Source organism: Tyto alba, unplaced genomic scaffold (genome assembly GCF_018691265.1).
Source record: "Tyto alba isolate M040663 unplaced genomic scaffold, T.alba_DEE_v4.0 Super-Scaffold_1000006, whole genome shotgun sequence".
Classification (NCBI taxonomy): domain Eukaryota; kingdom Metazoa; phylum Chordata; class Aves; order Strigiformes; family Tytonidae; genus Tyto; species Tyto alba.
Window position 1 is genome coordinate 29,389,172 of NW_024881272.1, and position 19,850 is coordinate 29,409,021.

A 19,850-nucleotide genomic window follows, 5' to 3' on the forward strand; every position below is an offset into this window, starting at 1 on the left:
CCCTATGGAACCTCCCTGTCTGGCCTAGGACTGTGTATCAGTCCAGGTGAAACATTTTGGGCTATTGTAAATGAAGATAAAACATGCTGGCATCTGTGTGACAGATATGGCCACAAATAAATCAAGCAATAAACAGCACAGCATGCTATTTCTGGCTTTGTGCCTCCTTTTTGTCACATTAGGGTAAAAAGTTGCATTCAAAGACCACAACTGTCTCTGAAACAAGAAGCCTCCCAACACCCCCCACCATCTAGGCAGAAAAGCAGACAAATTCAAGTGTCTGAAGGGATTATGGGTTAACAGGGAATCCTGCTAACAAAAGCAGACAGCAGTTGTGGCGTAAGGAATCAAAATGAACACCCCAACATTTTCCTCCTAGCTTAGCGCAAGGGTTTTGCAATGACAGTGCTTGGCCTAAGATGACATTGCCAGCTACCGATTCTTTCCTGCCCCAATCCTTCCCTGTTGTTGTCCGAGTCCTAGGCAAACCTCAACATGCTTTTCAGGGACAATCTCAGGACAGTCACTGCCAATCACAGCTTGAGTCACACCACCATTGCTACACAAAGTTTTTCCAGTAGTGAGAAAACATGGTTCTACCAGTACATCCAAGAGGCTTGAAAAAGAAATAGCAAAGGGTCACACAGGCAAGGAGACAGATTGATAATCAAAGACATTTCTTCTGCTCTTATTTTACCCTGCTCCTACAAGACACTGTATCTTTGTGCTTCTTCTCACTTCTCAGCTATCAGCATCTAGCAGAGAATTAAAAACCTCAGAGCCAGGTCTTTGATATATGTTTGTAAAGTGTCCAACATCATGGTGCCCTAGCCCACTGCAGAACTACCAAGCAGTACTGAATGAGCCAGATTACTCAAATGTGTTGCCTTGACTCATGCTCACTACTGTCCCCCACTGGCCTTTAATATCCATGGGCTGTTTCGTCTGAGGATTTCAGGCCATGCATTTTTCAATGCTGCAAGATTGTCAAGTCACTGAAATAGTGACTGTCTGATTTGGGAGGATGTGCCTGAACAGCACAGCAAACAACCATTTCAGTACAAATTCTGTAGACATGAAACAACTTGGCAGCAAAACTTACCACTTCCAAGAACTATCCGAGTGCTGCACATCAGCTCAAGGATGGAAACAGCACAGCTGCAAGCAGGAGGATCAGGTGATGATTCCACAACAGCAAAACTAGAGGACAGAGTTACATGCCAGAAAAACAGGGTATGGAGCACCCTCAGATACAAGCAAGTCTGATGGACAAGGTTCAGTGTGAACCGATAATTCTAAACATAGATGTGCATAAAGAAAGATGTCATCTGGAATAGAATCCAAGATGATTCCCCACCGCTATTCTTGAGGATCTAAATCTAAACATCATCTTAAATTTGCATGTTGGAGGTAGGGGGAATAAATACCTTATCACAGGGAAATGCTAGCACTTCAACTGATCTTCAGTACCTGTCCATGTGTATGCTATTCCTCCCATGTGAAGTAATCTGAATTACCTTCCCTTTAAAACACTTTCTTCTTTCTTTGTGACAATTTGTCACTTTTCATATTAGGGATCTTTTTCTCAGTAAAGGCAGCTAAAAAGTAGTTAGATATTATACTTATTGTAATCTTAAATACTACAATGAAAATTCACAGGAAGAATTTGCTTAAAAATAGGAAGCAAAATACAAAGATCCAAGGAATAAAACAAAGCAGAAGATGGGTTATTTGGAAGTATGATAATAAATTTTCTCCTCTGCCTACCCAGCTTTGCTCATGATGGCCATGGTTGTCAGAGTCTGTGCTGTCATCTTGCCAAAGTGTTTTTGGAAAGGTGGAGCTCAGAGTCCATTAGAGAAAGCGAAGTTCTGCACTACATCAAACTTCAAACACTAAACAGACCCTACCTAAAATATGTTTCTAAACCAATCTGAAGAATTCACAGGTAATCTTAGTCTTGGGGCTATCTTGACTCAGGCAAACTTGGTAGGTCCCCTCTCACATTTTTGGCAGTTATGATACTTCAGGTAGCCCAGCTGCTTTGCAAGTAAACAAGATAAAATACATGGTAAATGATGCTTACACTTTATGCAGCAATTTTTATCCATTAATCCAGTGATAGCTCACAAAGGTTGGCAAGAATATTGACATTTCCATTTTAAGCAACGATGCCCAGAGAGGTTAAGCTATTTGTCCAATGTCACATAAAAATGCAGCTGAAGCCAAGGACAGACCAATTTCGGAAAAGCAGTGAAGCACAGACACCTTGCCCCTATTCACTGAAAGCTCTGCCATCACATCACAGCCATTCCCACTCAGTTGGAGTCACACTTCTTCCAAAAGTTAGTAGGCACAGACATAGCAAATGATTTACACCTCTACATCTCACTGTACATACTGCTACTTATTACCTTTCCCTAGCATGCAGACCTGTAACAGGACAGTGAGTTATACAATCATCAATCCTATCCACTTGTGTACACACACTGAGCCCTGTTGATTTTTCTCATTGATTACATGGACACATCACAATTTTGTGAACACAGCCCAATCCAGCAGACCTTCAACTGCTTGATAGCTCAGACCACGCCATGGGCTACTACAGGTTGCGTATCCTAAATCCCACTGTGGGATTTACCTGGAGCAGCCATATCCAGCACAAGGGTACAGTGCCACACTGACCTCCTAAATCCTACTTGAATTTATGAGAGAGGTTGCACTGTGGGTGATTTTGTGAACTAGTTGAAGCTTCAAGCTAAGAGAACATGTAAAATACTGGACAGAGTCACAGATTGGATTGGCTTACCAGAAGCTCATGAACAGATTTGTTTCCTCTAAGGCCACAGACTGGCTGCAAACTACTCAGAAGCCAGTTGTCTTCGGCTATTTTTAGGGCTGGGTGTCCAGATTTTCTTTAGAAAATGCACACCAATCTTCAGCAAAAAGTCAATAAAAGAACTAATCTTTGCAGAATAACCAGACTATGACAACCCTGCATGTGGATGTCTGACACCAGTGCCATCTCCTTTAATGAATGCATTTCAGCATGACAGACACCAGAAAATCCCAGCATGAAGGTAACAGCCCCCTTAGGTGGAGCCTACCAGTAGCCTTGCACGGGCCTGGACCCAAGTTACCGAACACCGCTACCAATCTGGACTTTTTTTCAAAACTAAACTAGAGCCTACAGCCTTTGATTGCCAGGGCCTCCATCTCAGATTCAAATACAACTGGATTTTCTGTTCAGTGAGAAGACTGGACTTTTACATTTTTACGGCCTTTTGGCCTCAGCAGTGAAATCAGAGTCCCACACATGCTCATTCTTTGAGACTACTGCAATTTTATCATCCTTGCATTTTTCTCCCATTTGCCTTGCTGAGTAGGTATTCCTAACTCATCCGTATCACAGAATCCAAGTGTCAAAACACGCCATACCCCTGAATCACTTTTACTGCAGGAAACACAGACTCATCTTGCAGATTCCTGGAGAAGGCTCCTGGGAGACTTTATTGTGGCCTTTTAATATATAAAAGGGCTTATAAGAAAGATGGAGAGAGACTTTTTATCAGGCCCTGTAGAGACAGGACAAGGGCTAATGTTTGTAAACTATAGGAGGGTAGATTTAGATTAAATATAAGAAGAACTTATTTACTATGAAGGTAGTGAGACAATGGAACAGGTTGCCTGGAGAAGTTACAGATGCCTCATCCCTGGAAGCTTTCAAGGTCAGCTTGGACAGGTCTTTGACCAACTTGGTCTAGTCAAAGATGTCTCTGCCCACAGCAGAAGGATTGGACTAGATGATATGCAAAGGTTCCTTCTGAGCCAAACCATTCTACAATTCTATGATTACGTTCTCACAGCTGGGATCTCTGAAGCTTGGAAAGAGAAAAATATCCTGTATTTATTGTACTATTTAATGAATTATTTTTAACTGAAGTACATCAGCAATAAAAGTCAGTTGAAAACAATGTGTATTTTATGGATTTTTAAGATTCAGTGTATTTTTCTGTGTATGGAACTGACAAATTGCAAAACTCATTAAAGCAGACAGAGCAATTGCAGCATCTGAAGAAGAGCTGCACTTACCATAAGTAATCAAGCTTACTAGGAAGCTGTCGCAGAATAACCAATAATCTCCAAAGAATAACAACTCTCATTTTAGGAGAGCTTCTCCTTCCCACACTGAGATAGCCAGTTGTGTGACTGCTTTTTACGTATAAACAATTGCTCAACCAAGAGCAAACCAATTAATTCCCTCTGAATTTGGGCACAAAGAGGAAGCAGCTGGAAAATTAGAGAGCCATGCCTTGCTACCCAGCAAAGGGAAATAAATGAAGTAGGGCAGAAGGGATCTTGAAAACTCCTCCGTCTCAACTCCTGTCTCAATATAGGATCAAATGCCCTGAACCACTCCTGACAGAAGTTTCTTTGTTCCTAACATGTTCCAGGGACAGACATACCCCCTAAATGGTTCATACTACAGTTTCACAGTTGCTAACCTTTAGACATATAATCTAAATTGTCTCTATCAAAAATCTGAATTTTCAGCGCTAGTTTCAAAGTACTTATTTGGAAAGAAGCTCCAACAGTGGAAAGGTGGAAAGGTTACCTTGCATGTCTCCTATGACACCATTAGTCACACACGAAAGTGCATTTTTCATCACTGTGATCACACTACAGCCATCATTTTCTTCAGTAATTGTCAACTACTTTATCTACTTACATTGACAAAAAAAAAAAAAAAGGAAAGCACATAAACACTTCTTGCTTAGTCCTAGCACTTACTAACCTCTAATATTTCATGAACACCAGACTGCATCTGCGGGTCATTAACAAAAACCTCCAAGAATACACTTGACTCTTCTGTCAGTCTCATCCTTGGAATTACCATTTGCAGCTTTAATTCCTGCTACAAGAAGTCACATACATTTTCCAGACCAAAGTAAACAGCTAAACCAGATTAAAATGCAAGGGCTTGTGCCCAAGGGATTGAGCTTTGTTATTTCAAATTAAGAGCTCTATCAACCCAACATGAAAGGTGGAAGTGTTCAGCAATTTACACAATCAGGACCAAAAAATATAAAACACGGAGATCCTCTCTACCTACAGCTTATGCATCCTAGCCAGCACTGTGGCCCCATTATCAAAGGCTGCACTTCTGAAGGCCTCCAGAACTGTGGGAAGCCAGGCTCTGCAGTCAAGGTGGACTACTGTGGTTTCTTAACAAGAACGCACCGAACTGAGCACAGGGGAGAAAAGATGGCAACTTCATTTTTGCACAGTAGAGAAGGAAAAACAGCTTGAAGAAATCAGATTGCTGGGAGGAAAACCAGATCAATAGAATCAAAGAAAAGAAACAAAACTCAGACTTTACAGTGGAACAAGGTAGTTCAAGGGAACAGTCATAAGCATGAGACTTGGTACCAATGAAATGGTGCTGATTTCACAGCTGGGGCAAAGCCTCTGCTACCAGAGGGGCATCACAGACACCAAGTCTGAGCCTCAAGGCAAATGTTTCAGGATTAAGGCCAGAAACTGCCTAAAAACTGCTCTATCCAAACCTGAACAAAGTCAAGTCTGGATCACCTCACATCAATCTGACAAGTGTCTCTTGAGCCAGTGTGGGACAATTGCACTTCAGGGAATAACAAAAATTAATCCAAATGTACATTAAAAATATCCATTATGAAGATAAAATATAATATGAAATCAGGGGAAGGAAAATGTCTGTGGTTTACAGAAAGATGAACAATAAAGGGATACCTGTAGCACCATGTAAACCAATTAATATACCATGCCAGAAACTCATCACCTTTCTCCAGTTCTGAACTGCATTTCTTACAGTGACCTTAAGCCCTGAACTTACCTGTCTACTTCTCTGTAACAAAGACGAACAACGTAAGCAATAAATCTGCTCCCATTGTCAATCTACCAGCTTCATGGGTATTACAGGGGATTTCTGCTTTGATTCCCACTCTGCAGAGTACAACTAACTGCACCTATGAAGCAGGTCAAATTTTTCATTATTCTGGAGCTGTGAGCATTGATAGGTCTCATATTCTGGAAGTATCTTTCCCGTACGGCACCCACACAGAGACAGGATCTGCCAGTGGCACCTCTATTCACAGTATGGTATTCAGCCACTAGATGTCTGTGTTATGTATCTGTAACTTACCCCTGGTACTGGCAGAGACAAAGCTGGAACTCCGGTTAAAAGAAGTTTAGTCTGTTTGTAGACTGGTATCTTAAAGACACAAGGATTATGCAATCATGATGGTTTTCTGGTTTTTACACCTCTTGTTAAGATCCACTAATCAAACTAACTGATTAATTTCAATCAAGTCTGAAAACAAAGTATAGGTCTCAAAGATTATAATCTTTATAGGAACTTATTAAGATTCAGAAAACAACAGCCTGTGTAAGAGAGCTCTGAATTAGCATCCTCATTGAAGCAAATCTCAGCCTGGGCACGCATCCTGTCTGGTGGCAGTCAGCTACACACTGACAACCCAATCAGAGTATCCATAACTTCACACAGAGTATCTGGCTTTTTCTGCTCTATTGAGAGCAGGTCACAGAAACCAGGCTGATCGCTGGGGGCTGGAAGGTAAAAATGCAGGCAAGACAAATAGGAAAAAAATATGTGGCTCAGATTTTGTTAAGCTGAGTACTGATGTTCTGTATCTCTACCTGCCATTTTCTTTAGTAAATGCCTCTTGATTAATAAAACTGCTAATCTCACCTGTCTTGACAACTATGAGCTAACAGAATAAATGACCAAACCAAACAAACCAAGCAAAAATAGGGACAGACTTATAAACTGATTATGGAAGATTCAGCAATGAATTTCAAATCTACAATGAGAGTAGAAACTCAAACAGACAATTTCTATTTTAATTTTGTGAAATTGCGAAGAGTCACTCTATGTTGATGTGTGACAAAGATTTTATCTTTTCAGTCAAGGCCAGGGTGCTCAGAGGCTTAAAAGACAACAATTGTCTATGGACGGACTTCGAAACATTACATTTTAAAACTTAATAAAAAGTATTTAAAAACAAGCAGTAGACTGAAATATTGATAGCCTGGGGTTGGACTTGCTTGGGAGAATGCTTTAAAAAACACTCATTAGCTGTAATTAGCGGCATTAGTGTCATGGATCCGTTGTGTTTTTCAGGTACTCATTCAGAAAAATATGGAACAGGAAGTAATCGGATGAGGCACCAAACCAAAGTTTGCATAATTTATTGCAAAATACAAAGTCAAATTGAAAAGAAGGCCATTGGAAATCCTGAAAGCAACCTTGCTGTGAGTGATACCACTTGGACTGGAAAGATGGGGAGCATACTGTACACTTACGAAACCACCCAAAAGGGGTAGCTGGATAGCTCCCGTTCAGTAACTGCTTGTGAAATATTTCACACTTAAAACCCTGCTTCGTCTTAAGTCAACATAAGCAGTGGCCATAAAATATTATTCCTAACTGGGAGGGAAGCAGTCAGATTCTGAACTCACCCAAAAGCTGTTAATTTCGTAAATTCTGCCACCATGCTTGCACCCTTTCTTCAGGAGGATTTCAAAGGCAAAGAAAAACTACATTTTTCCTCTGGTTTTGGTGCTACCGAAACAAGTCTGTAGAGAAGATTTTGTCACCACTGTCTGCAGACATAAAGGCGAAGATAGCACAAAGGCCAGATAATCCTAAACATAAGAATTAAGCAGGGATCAGAAACACAGCTGTCCTCTTTCAGGCCACGCATTATCTCTTCTGGTCTGTCTACACCTGGGACTACCAGTACAAATCACACTGGGCCAACTGACCTGAATCCCTGTCAGGTGTGTAAGCCTGCCAGGTTGCCAAGTCACCACTAGACCAGAGAGTAAGAGGCAAGTTCTCCTTTTGTCATTTCTACAAAATACGAAAAGCATTTTTAAAAAATTCAAATCAGACATTCAACAAAACCACCAAGTAGTACCCACCATGATGAAACAGAAAAACTAAATTAAAAATGTCCCGTGAGTATAGGAAAGTCGTAAGCCTAAGAGCAATGACTTAACAGGAATGCAGTACCATGCCAAAAATCTTGGGGAGAGAGCATGAGCATTTGCTACATATTGACGGAAAAATTAAATCACAGCTCCTGCGTAAACCCACACCAGACAATCCCACAGAAGTAGCAGCATTCACTTCAAAACATGAAAGCCACAGAAATTCAAATTCTGACTGAGGATTAAATTGGACTTCTTATACTGACCAATAACATGTCAACACAACAACAGACACTGTAGAGGGCCCAGAGGTTAAAACAAGGTTTTGTCTAATCTGAAGATTAACTATCTTGTATCTGAAAACATCTCAACGCCTTCAAAAAAATCACTGTGTTAGCCGTCACCTTTGGCTGTATCACATTTAAAGTTCAGCGCTCAGTGCTGATGATCAGCAACTGAGTTTCCAAATTAAGTGCCCTACAGCTTGGTGAGAGTTTTCCAACTCAGAGATAAAAAGAAAATAAACTGTCCCAGCAGGTACTAAAATATTACAGTGCCCCTTACAAGATCTTCCTGCTGTTGCTAGCAGAAAGGAGCAGTGCACTGTTCCCTCTCCTCCTTGCAGCAGCTGCTGTTGCATACGGGAAGCACTGTAGCACTTTGGTTTTTGACAGTTCATCCAGTATCCTTGGAGCACAGCCCTGAGAAGGTATTAGAGCATTTTGGAGCGATTCTTTGGAAAGAATATAGGGAAAATTGAAACATACTTTGAACTTTGCCAGCAAAAGAAATTGTATATGCATAGCAACCCTCTGCCATATTTATTGCTTCCTCTCTCTTTCACACAGCAGCTGATATATCACTGCATAAACTACTGGAAGTAATTGAGAGGAAGGAATTGAACTTTCCTGTGCATCAGGCATGAGGAGGATACATCCTGCATTGAGGATGAGAGAGAAGTCACTCAGATGACTCGGTTGTCAGGATGTCTTCCTAATTACTGCAGTATTTAAAGAGGAGAAACACGCAGCTCTCAAATGAGATTCTGAAGAAAGTGATATGAAAATTAAAATCCTCAGAACAGAAGAGTGCCATGACAATGTCACCTCTGGAGAAAGAAGAAAAATTCTCTGACCAGGATTTTGCTGACACTTAGATTTTTAGGTGACCCTTAAAATTGTGACTGCTGTTGCAAGTTCATCATTAATTGTGAAAATTAACTAGCTCCTCTGTGATATTATTCTATACGTGCCAAGAAAATAACAAAATACAGATTGAATGAGCTGCAAGTTTTATTTATATAAGGATCTGATTGCCAGGTTCATTCTTAAGCAAAGCAGAGAGAAAGCTCTTTCAGTAGGCATTTCAAAAAAATCAGATCTAAAAATAACGTTATGCTTTGGCTTTACTTGGAAAATGCCTGAGAGTGCATGCTCACGTTCCTTTCTTCAGTAGTCGCTATGAAACACAAGAACTTGATGGAGGAAACCCCTGCAATTTCCACTGATTTCAAAATGGAGATGAATTTGCTCAGAATTGCAACATAACTGACCCCAGCTCAGTAGCACTAAGAGGTGAACAAGAAACTAGTGTCCATTTATGATTCTCAGTTGAAAGCATACCCCCCAAAATCTCCCACTGTATCGCTTTGAATGTGTAGTATTTTTTTCCCCATATGTACACTCCTGTGAAGCTTTGAAAGCTTTAATTTTTTTTAGTGCTGTGTCTCCAAGTCCTTCCTCGAAGCTATTGTTGTTTCTCACACAACATCTTTTTGAAGTTGTAAAAACAAACATGTGTGCTGTATTGGATTAATGCCAGAAGCAATGACCTAGCAAAGTAATTTCTGAAAGAGACCTGTCCCCTCTGGAATGGAAGCAAATTGCTGGCCTTTGAAAGGCAGATCAGCTCCCTAAGCCCTTGTATATGAAAATCAGGCATACCTGATGAAATTATGAGGGAAAGTACATCTGCATATAGTATTATCTGTTCAGTAAAAAGTCAGATGTAGCTGTTTGATAAAAAAAGGCTACCTCCATTTAATAACTTTTTGCATTTGATGCTTCTCAAAGCAAAACACTGCCTTTTTTGTAAGAGCTACACTGAGAGAAGCACGCAACCTTGTGTGAGGTGATAAAACCAAGCAAAATCACATGTCCAGACCAATAAGTGCTGTGAAGAACATTTTGTATTTTATAAAGTTAGTCCTATGTCACTCTTAGCATATATCCATATTCACAATTCATATCCTTGTTCCTTATGTGGCTATTTACAAAATCCCATTTCTTTCTCCAGCAGGCAGTAGGGCATAAGGTAATACACAACAGAATGCAATTCTAGGACAATGGCATAATTCTACTTTCGCTGGGTTTTGTTTTAGTTTTTTAATTGCTATGCCTCAGAAGAACAGAGTACAAAACCTCACCATCATTACTTCTTTGCAAACACTTCTGTTAATTTCGAAAAAGCCAGAACACAGTGCAGAGTAAAAACTCCGTACTAAGCAGCTGAAATAAATTCTTCGGAGCAAAACTGTTCCTTTCTAAAGCTCTTAGTGAAGCACTGACGGATTAAATCTCATATGAGATCTTGAAGTCCTTACTGGATACAGAAGACTGCTTGGGAATTTGCCATTCTCCTACATAAAAAGAAAACAAGTGCACCCAGGAGTAAATCTCTGTAGCCAGAAACAGCCAGGTATATTGCAGTGCAGGCTTCCAGAACATCTGCTCTACAAACCTAATTATCCCTCATTGCACAGATGCAAAAGTCATCTGAAATGCTAGCACCTGAGACACAGAGATGATTTTAAGTGCCTTTAAAATAGACATTAAAAAAAAAAAATAGGAAAGCCATGGAGAAATATTTCTGTAAGCTGATGCACATTCTGTAAATCAACAAAAACTGATCCCAGTTCATTCTAATATCGGATAAGTCATGTTCCCACAGCTGTCCCATAATAGGCGTTTACTCCTACTGCTCTTTAGACTCAGTTCTCAGCGGGATGATATGAAACTGTGGTACTACAATCTAGTACAATACAACCAGTTTTTCAGGGCTTTGGCAGATCCTTTTGAGTCCCCGGTGCAACAACTTAATTTAATCTTAACCTACAGTACAAATACCCAAGTCCTAAAATCTAAATAAGAACATTTCCAAAAGAAAATATTAGATTAAGCTTACATTCCTTCCTGAGGACAAATTACATGTGAAATTTGAGAGAAATTTTAAATGGGTTTATTCATACAAATGTGGCAAAAAAATGTATATAAATGAGGCTGAGATATGGGGTTGTACAAGAGCAGACAACTTAAATCATTTAAGAAACCATATCCGCAAACCTCTTTTCTCAAGTGAAGACATCTTTCTCTTTGTCTCTCAGGAACTTCATTTCATCTCATTGCTCTTGAATTTTCACTAACAGTCAAGTGGCAAGCTGCCAAATAACTCACAGTTGGCTAGAAGTATGGTCACCTACAAGCTAATTGATGCCACAAAACTTCCCTCCAGGATGCCATCTGGGTTGCATTCAATATTCTTGCTGGATTCAGAAGTCCGTCCCTCTAAACTTGAAAGCTGCTTCTCTTGACCAAATGCCAATTTGCTGATTCTGTTTGCAAGCACACACATTTAACTAAATAGCAATACCAAGCTCCTACTCCACTCTTCTGACCATATATTGACTGCACTATTTTACAAAAATAAAGACAAACCATTTCCCCATCTCACAGGTAAGGTAAATCGGGAAAATGAGAGCTGAAGGGACTTGTCAATGCAAACTTAGAAAAGCACCAACACAAAATAAAAAGGTATTTTATAGCAAGTCCCTGACCCTGCCTGCATAAATAGCCCACATTTTAATAGAGCTAAGTACCCTGCATCTCTTGATGGCTATAATGAGACTTCTTGGTTTCATTTTAAAAAATAGGGCATTTACTGAATAACCTAAATATTACTTTTGGGGCCTATCTGCCCCACTAATAGTCAAGGTAGGCATTTTTATTTTCCTATTGCTACTTATTGCTGCAGAAAAACACCCTACCGTCATGCAGTTGCACCCTTCCAGTTTGCTGCACTGACAGCAATAGTTTTCTGTACGCAAAGCCAGTTCCACAGGAAATGGCAACAATAAATCAATGCAAAGGCCTCCTACTTTCCTGTTGTGTATCTACTGCTTGGCAAGTTTCAGTAACTGTTGTCACCCCATCAGACTTGGTCATGAGATGGGGAAAGGCACTCACCTTTACAGCATGACAGCTGGGATCAAACTAGCATCATCTGATGCTGGGAGGGAGTTATCCACTCCCAAAGAACTGGGGAGGCCTACATGATGCAGAACACACCATCACAATTATTGTCAGCAGTCTGAAGCTAAGGAAACTAGCTCAGGCCTAACAGCTCTTCATTTCCAGATGAGGACTTCCTCTGATGACATTTGACGTTAAGTTTACACAGTTTCTTTGGATGAGGAGAGGAGAGCCTGCCACAGAGCCTGCTGAAACAGGGACAAGTTTTGTCAAGCTTTCAGCCCGCCCTTCCCATCACATCCTCTTTCTGCCCTTTATGGGTTCTCCACACTGGGCATATTTGGCAACAGGCATCACATGAGCTCCATTTATGAAAACCACAGAGTTTAGCCATGACCAAGGTGCTGGCTTGCTCACCAGGCCTTCCATAAGGGTTTCATTCTCATCCCCAGTGACATTTTCTTTTTCTCAAGGTCTCCCTTGTCTTTCAGTGTCTGAGCCCTAACAGGCAAGCTTACACTACAAGCCCTCTGCACAGGGAGGTACTTTTCCAGCAAGGAACTTCAGACATAACTGTCTAAAGGACTCAAATCACCCTTTAGCAGGCCTGGCTCTCACCTGCACATTACCCCAGAACACAGCCCTGTCCCCAGGGGGGCTGCATGAAGCCTTCATGAGCAAGGATCCTTACAAGAGCAATACAATTTTACTCTATAGCCACTCTCCTAGAAAAAAATTGTAATAGAACAGATATAGCAGGACTGAACCACTCTTACCTGATCTTCAGCTGGAGGACAGACAAAATGCTGGAAAATGCAAAGGCGGTTTATTTGACTCACTTATTCAGACATAATGCTGTTATAAACAAGTGCACATCAGGGATAGAAATGTAGAGTGCCTACTCACATTTGGCAATTCTTTCTGGCTATTTTCTGCAGTCAGACTAAAAATCTGATACTCTGGAACTGGTTTAGTATCTATATATTACAGGAAAATCCTATTACTATTAGTTGAGGAGTAGGTACTAAAAAAGCAGGATGTAAATGGCAATACTGACGTAACACATTTAGAGAGGTTTACAGTGACTCACTAAATACTCACACAGCAGCAATAAACTCGCTTTGAACTCCAATAGTTCTGCTGTGCAATCCAATAGCCTGCAGCTTAGCAGGAGAAACCGCCTCTTCAAATGGTTCAGGATTGGTTTTTTGGTTTGGTTTGTTTTTTTGTCAGTTGAATATATTGCACAATAACTAAAAAAGAACATTAACTTAATAAGCAAGTGGATTAAAGCAATAATATTGAGGTTTTCCAAGCCATATTCAGGCCCAGATACAAGACTGTAAGGCAGGATAAGGAGCTTCATCTAGGATACTCAACCCAAGCAGTGGCAGGAACATAGCCTGCACACCAGTTTGTGGGACTGAGAAACGCTGCTCATTTCCCTTGGGTCCATCCCTGCTGTAATGGGTAAGGCTGAGAACTGGGCCAAGCCTGGAGAAACCTTAGCTGCTGCTGTATGGTCCAGGGCAGGGTGAACACCAGAGGCACTGGCAGGTCAAAGCGACTGCGAAGATTTAACTGCCATAAGCAGGGTCTCAACACAATTTAAATATTATGTCAACCCATGTGATTTCCTGCTCTTTTAGCTTTCCTGTGTTAAAGTTTAGAACGACACACTACACCTATACCACACCAAGAACTCTGGGTCTTTCTGCTCCAAAAAGCAGAGACCTGAAGCTTACCAAACAAAGAACCTGCTTTTGCTATAGTAGTAACATATCATCTATTGGAGTGAGCTTGGCCCCTTCCACAAAAGAGCAGAGCTGTAAATTCAGACTAAGCAGCCTACCAGCAGGTGAGGGGGCAATTTTACAATCTCCAAAATGAAAGCAAGATCATTCTTCAACTAGGGATATCACAAACTAAAGTATGTTTGTGATTGATCTTCCCTTCAGCAAGACACTCGAGATCACAGGCAAAAGTAGTACTGCACACAGACTGAATAGTCAATAAAACATGGATGGTTTCTGTTTTCATGGCTCACCTATGGCAAGTCCTCACACAATGATGTCGCTGGGAGGTGCATGAGATCAGGAACGGAATGAAACTATACTTTCTTTTCCAAGACAGAATTACAGAGGAGTTAATCCTCACTTGGAACAAAAAAGTGGTTCAAAGGCCAGAAATTGATGCCCCACCCCCCCCGTCACGTCACATCTACTCTGCACATAACTAAGTGGGAACTGACAACTTGACTGTGATCAAGGAGTAGTCATCAAACATGGTATCTCCCCAGCAAGCCTGCTCTTCCTGCACGCCATTATCCCCATCTGCAGTACTGTAGAAACCACTTCAATCTGTACCATTACAGAACACAGATCATGGACCAGGATTGCACGGTGTTTTTTTTGTAGGTCCATTTCTCTGAGGGCATATTTTTTTTTCCTCATTTTCTTCATTCTCTCTCATTTTTTGTAGGGCATTTCTCTCAGCAGAACCTCACAGACCACACAAACCCATCTCCTTTTAGCCTTTCTGGGCTCACAGCAGCATTTTTTTCAGCTAAGAGATACCAATCTCAACAGCGCTATGCCAGTAGGGAGAAGGTCAGGCCTGTGTTATGAAGTTACAGGGACAAGTTGTTAGTCAGCAATCTGAAATAACAGATCAGCATTTCCTCAGAGACCTCTGTAGCAGCAAGCTCAGGCTGAGCCATCACGCAAACAAGATGCTTCTTCAAATTTCAACATCAAGGAATGGTGCTGTCCATAGATTAAAGTAAGCCCACCAAATATAACAATTAATTAGAGCAGAACGCACAGCAAATATCCCCAAATCCCAAGATACTCATAATTTAATATTTTGATTTCTAGTACTTCAGAATCAAATGAGATCCTCGATTTTTCAATTCATATCCAGCGAGAAACATAATTTTGTCCCACACACAGAGCACTAACAGGTATGAATCTTCTCCTTCCCATCTACTGATGAGAATTTATTCAATTAAGACACTAAAACCTGCATCATACTTGTATGTCTAACTGCTGTTAAAATCTCTGCTATTATAAAAGCAGAGAAAAAAAACCCAACACAGTAACAGATAATCCCAACTGATTACTGTAGAAAAATGACATTTACACATGCCCTTTTTCTATGTTAAAGGTCATGCTGATGCACCAAAATGCTTCATCTACAGGAAATTCACCCCAACCAGCTCAGGGAGAAATGATACCAGCTTTCACATGTGCCACAGTCACAAAAAAAGGCCATAATTTTTAAAGAAAAGTGTTAGGGAATTTCACTTTGTTGTTCTAGGTTGCATCAGGCTTGTTCTTTCCTTCACAAAACCTAATCCCACAAGACTTGAGTAAAAACAAGTAGCAGGGAGAAAACCCTACTCAAAATGATACAGCAAGATTCTGCCCTAAACCAGTCATTGAATATGTTTCTAATGCCACATTCAAACTCACACTCCCCCACAGAAAGAAAAAAAAAATTCTTGTGGGAAGGGGGCAAATTAGGTCCTGTACTTGGCTGCCTTCCTCCCCCTCTGTGGTTTTCACTGCCAGAGAAGCATCTTTTTTGCACTCTAAAATTAACCCTGTGATATGATAATGAAGCCTGCACAACGCAGTACAGAAAAGGAACCTGTTAGTAACATAGATCACTGCTCAACCCTTACTATTATGGACAACGCACTGACAGCTATCCAGCTTGCACAGAGAAGGAAGGAAGGAAAAAGCAGTCTCCAAAAAGGATATTTTGGTTTCAAGTTTTCTTGAAAATCTCCTACAGTGTGCTGAGTGGGCAGAGATGAAGCTGCCAGGGTAACAGTCCTGTAAGCCAAGGACCCTGTAAACCTCAGCACAAATCTGACTCTTGCTGCAGGAATGCAACATCTCCCACGGTGCTCAATATCTCAGTCCTGACTGATCTTGAAAGCTGGAGGATCGGAAATGCTCAGTGACAAATGATGGCTTTTGTTCAGTGAACACAATCTTCTGGGTTATTGTTTGCCGACACACTTCACAGTATGTCCAACAATTTGGTACACAACTGCCCTGAACTGGAGTCAACAGTAGGCATGTGTGAAGCTCCATGTCAGCTCCGGGCCCTCCAGCACTCTTAGTAGCCTCAACCTGGATTTCAGTCTCAAAGTTTAAATGTACTGTAAATGAACAAAGTAGATCTGGGCAGGGTGAACTTCACAGCTTCTAGCCAGCTGAAGAACAGCATTTTCACAGGAGCTATTAATCCTTTCTACAAGCATTTGCACAAAATAAGGCTGGCAGCATTCACATGATTGTGTGCATAATCAAATGTGAATAAATGCCTGCTACTCTCAGCCAAGCTTTGCAGAGTCTCCTTCAATGCCTGACTGAGAGAAGGTGTTAAAGGCTTTGTGCATTGCTGTTGAGGACAGGCACCCTGTGAAATTGGGCCATGAGAATTAATGGCTAAACTCATGTGGAAGGACTCGAAGGAAAAGGGCTCAAGTGAGGCAATGAGAAGCTACATGTAAGCCTGGAAAAGGCTCCACATTGCTCAGGTACATGTTCATCCACAATCATGAATAAAAATTAACTACATTATTTATCCTTTCCCTCTAGAGGAAGGTGCCTGGATTTATACTGCAGGCCCCAGGATTCTCCCCTGCTCTACACTCACACTCTTTGAAGTGCCATGCCACAATCAAAGTTCCTCCAGTCAAGAACTGCACAGTTGCGATTCTTTTCCGCACCTGTCAACACAGGTCCTTAATCCTTATTTAACTTAAGGGATCAACATGGACTGGCACCTTGGGCACACATACACGACACGTTATTTTATAAAAAAATAGAACAAAAATCTGTGTTAAAGAGCTCTTGTGTAAGTGGAAACAGAAATCACCCAGCAAAGAGCAATTCCTTAAAGTAAAGCATGCAATTTCAATATACCAATGTGATCATGGCAGAGATTGTTCCAGAGCTTCCCTTTGAAACACATTATTTATCATCCACTAAAGAACTGTGCCCATATAGGTTACCCCTTCTAAATTGTATAACAAGTCCAACAGGCTCAACAGTAGTACCCAGCTAATTTAAATGCTACCTGTTATTGCCACCAAGGTAAGGACACAGCCCTACTTATCAAGCTAGTATAAATGAGTATTGTGACACAAACTTAACAGTTGTGCAATATAAAGTGTATCTTTATTGTTTTACACAAGAAAGAAGGAAAAGAGAGGAAGCAATAAAATATACAATAGCAAATTAAACTTCCTTAGTCATCTTGGTTCTTGCCAGTTAAGGATATGTTACAAATAATTTATTGAGGCTAGGGTGCACTAGTAATAAAATACTTCAGTAGTTAGTGCTCAGATAACAACAAGGTGTGGGCATGGAAGTAAGGGACCTCTGGAGAGACAGTGTCCCCATATAAAATGGAAACAGCCTCTTTAGCAATGAAAAAATCTGTCCTGTGCAGTCTCAAAACTGTGACTTTTGGCCAGCTGAAGACACAGCTGCAGCGATGACTGCCCGTACACAGGCTGTGCTCTGTTATTCTTTAGGACATGTTAGAATGTACAAAGAAGCCCATTTTGAAAAGCAAAACAAATACGTTCCTTGCTCTCAAATATGCCTGTATTTTGTCTTTGATATTAAATACAAGTAGTATTTAATTTGAAGTATTTCTTGCTCTGGACCCAACATTAAAAGACTGATACAGTTATCTCAACACTGGGATTTTTCTGAATGTTTTACAGCGTGTGTATGACAAAGGCAAAGGCTAGGGCCTTGAGCAGTCATTTAATCCAAGGAGCACCATTATCTGTGTAAAACAATGCGATAATGGACCAGAAAACAAGAAATTGGGAACATTCTTCATGAGTCACTAATGTTCACAATGAGTTGCTGAATCACTCTACAGCCTTGGGCAAATGATAACTTCTCTAAGCATCAGTTTTTACATCCATAAAGTAATATTTAGTCCACTTGTATGGTGAAGATTTATAGAAAGCTAAACTGCTAACCAGCTACTGGATGACAAATGTATAGTACAACTACACTAAAAAAAAAGAACCACTTAGTTACAGAGACAGGAGGTGTATTTCTTGGCCTGTATCAGTCAACACTAACATTTGTTATCAAAGAGACTGGGACATTTCTCTCTGTTAATGAGTAGCTGCATAGATGCAATTGTGATTCAGGATGAGAAGTCTACAGGAACAGTTGGAAGCTTACATCTGAAATTCTTACTCTCAGTATATTCACTACTCCTACTATTGCTGATTTTTATGCTCTATACTCCCTGGATCACACAGAGTGGTATCATACCTGGATGGAATAAATCCAGCAAATCCAGCAAGATTTACTGATGTGCAATCACTGCTAAATCACCAAGCTAAGCAGCTGGTATCGTAGGATACCCATGCAACACATCTGGAAAGATACGACAACCTCACTTCTCTAAATCAACAAAAATAGAAAAAAAAAAACACAAAAAAAAACCCACTGAAAAGCCACCAAATAAATTAATCACATTGACTTTATATATGGAAAGCAAAGATGGACAATAAACCTCTACCAAGTAATGCACAGCTGAACAAAGACTTGGGATCAAAAGAAAATTTTAATCCACCTTTTGAAAAGAAGCAAGATACAATCTCAACGTACATCATACTACACATTACATCTCTAGGAAGGAAGCATGAAAAAAGTACAAAACAAGGCCAGTTAAAATACAAACCAAAGTTAAAACCCTGAATTGGAGGAAATCTAAATGAGGAAAAAAGTACAGTTAAGAGTTTACTGTCAGTTGTACACACTAATTTCTTCAACAATTAATTTTTTTAAATTTATGAAACTATGCTATAAACTACTCGGAAAGGGATCAACATCTACAACAACATAACATTTCAAATTTAACCAAAATCAGGAGGAAATTTCCATCTATTTCAGTGGATTCTAAACACATTCTTTATCCCCTCTTTCAGTGTTCTGCAAATAAAGAAATCACACCCACAGAAGCTACAGAAACCAAGCTAGAACTCCAGAAAAAATAAAGAAACTTACAGCAGGCAAAATTCTCACCCAGGATGGACAAGAGTCTGCAGCACTAATGAATTAGTTTTTCAATTATATATCTATCTTTAAAAAGAAAAAGTAATCACAGCACAGAGAGCAGTTGCCAAAAAGAGCCCTTCTGGTTCTGCAAGTACAGGACTGTGCTCCTGCTGCCATGGAAACTGAGTTCTTGACTGCTCTGGTCCTGGTAGAGTGCCACACATGCTCTCAAGGATTTAATAAATATTAATAATATTGATGTATCAGAAACAGGACATCTAAGAAAAAAAATTGGCAATAAAGCTCACTTGACATGGCTGCAGCCCAAAGGCTACTAGCCTTACTCTAAAGCAACTGTAAGTCCTGTTCTCTCCTACTTCCTAACACTTGCTCTTGGCATTAACTGTAAGGTTAAACTGACCACCAGGCCTTAGCTTAGACTGAAAAAAGACAGGAAACCTGGAGGACAAATTAAATCACTTCCACTAGTCCGGCAGGTACCTCTGCAGTAAGCAATGTGGTTGTGTGTACTGAGCACTGGAACAGTAGGTAGGAGACCTCA

General features: G+C 40.4%; 1 protein-coding gene across 2 annotated transcripts in view; it reads right to left on the reverse strand.

Annotated features, from left to right (window-relative positions):
* Nucleotides 1-19,850, reverse strand: part of LRP8 (LDL receptor related protein 8) — a 192,779-nt gene that overhangs the window by 163,536 nt on the left and 9,393 nt on the right. The window lies entirely within an intron of this gene.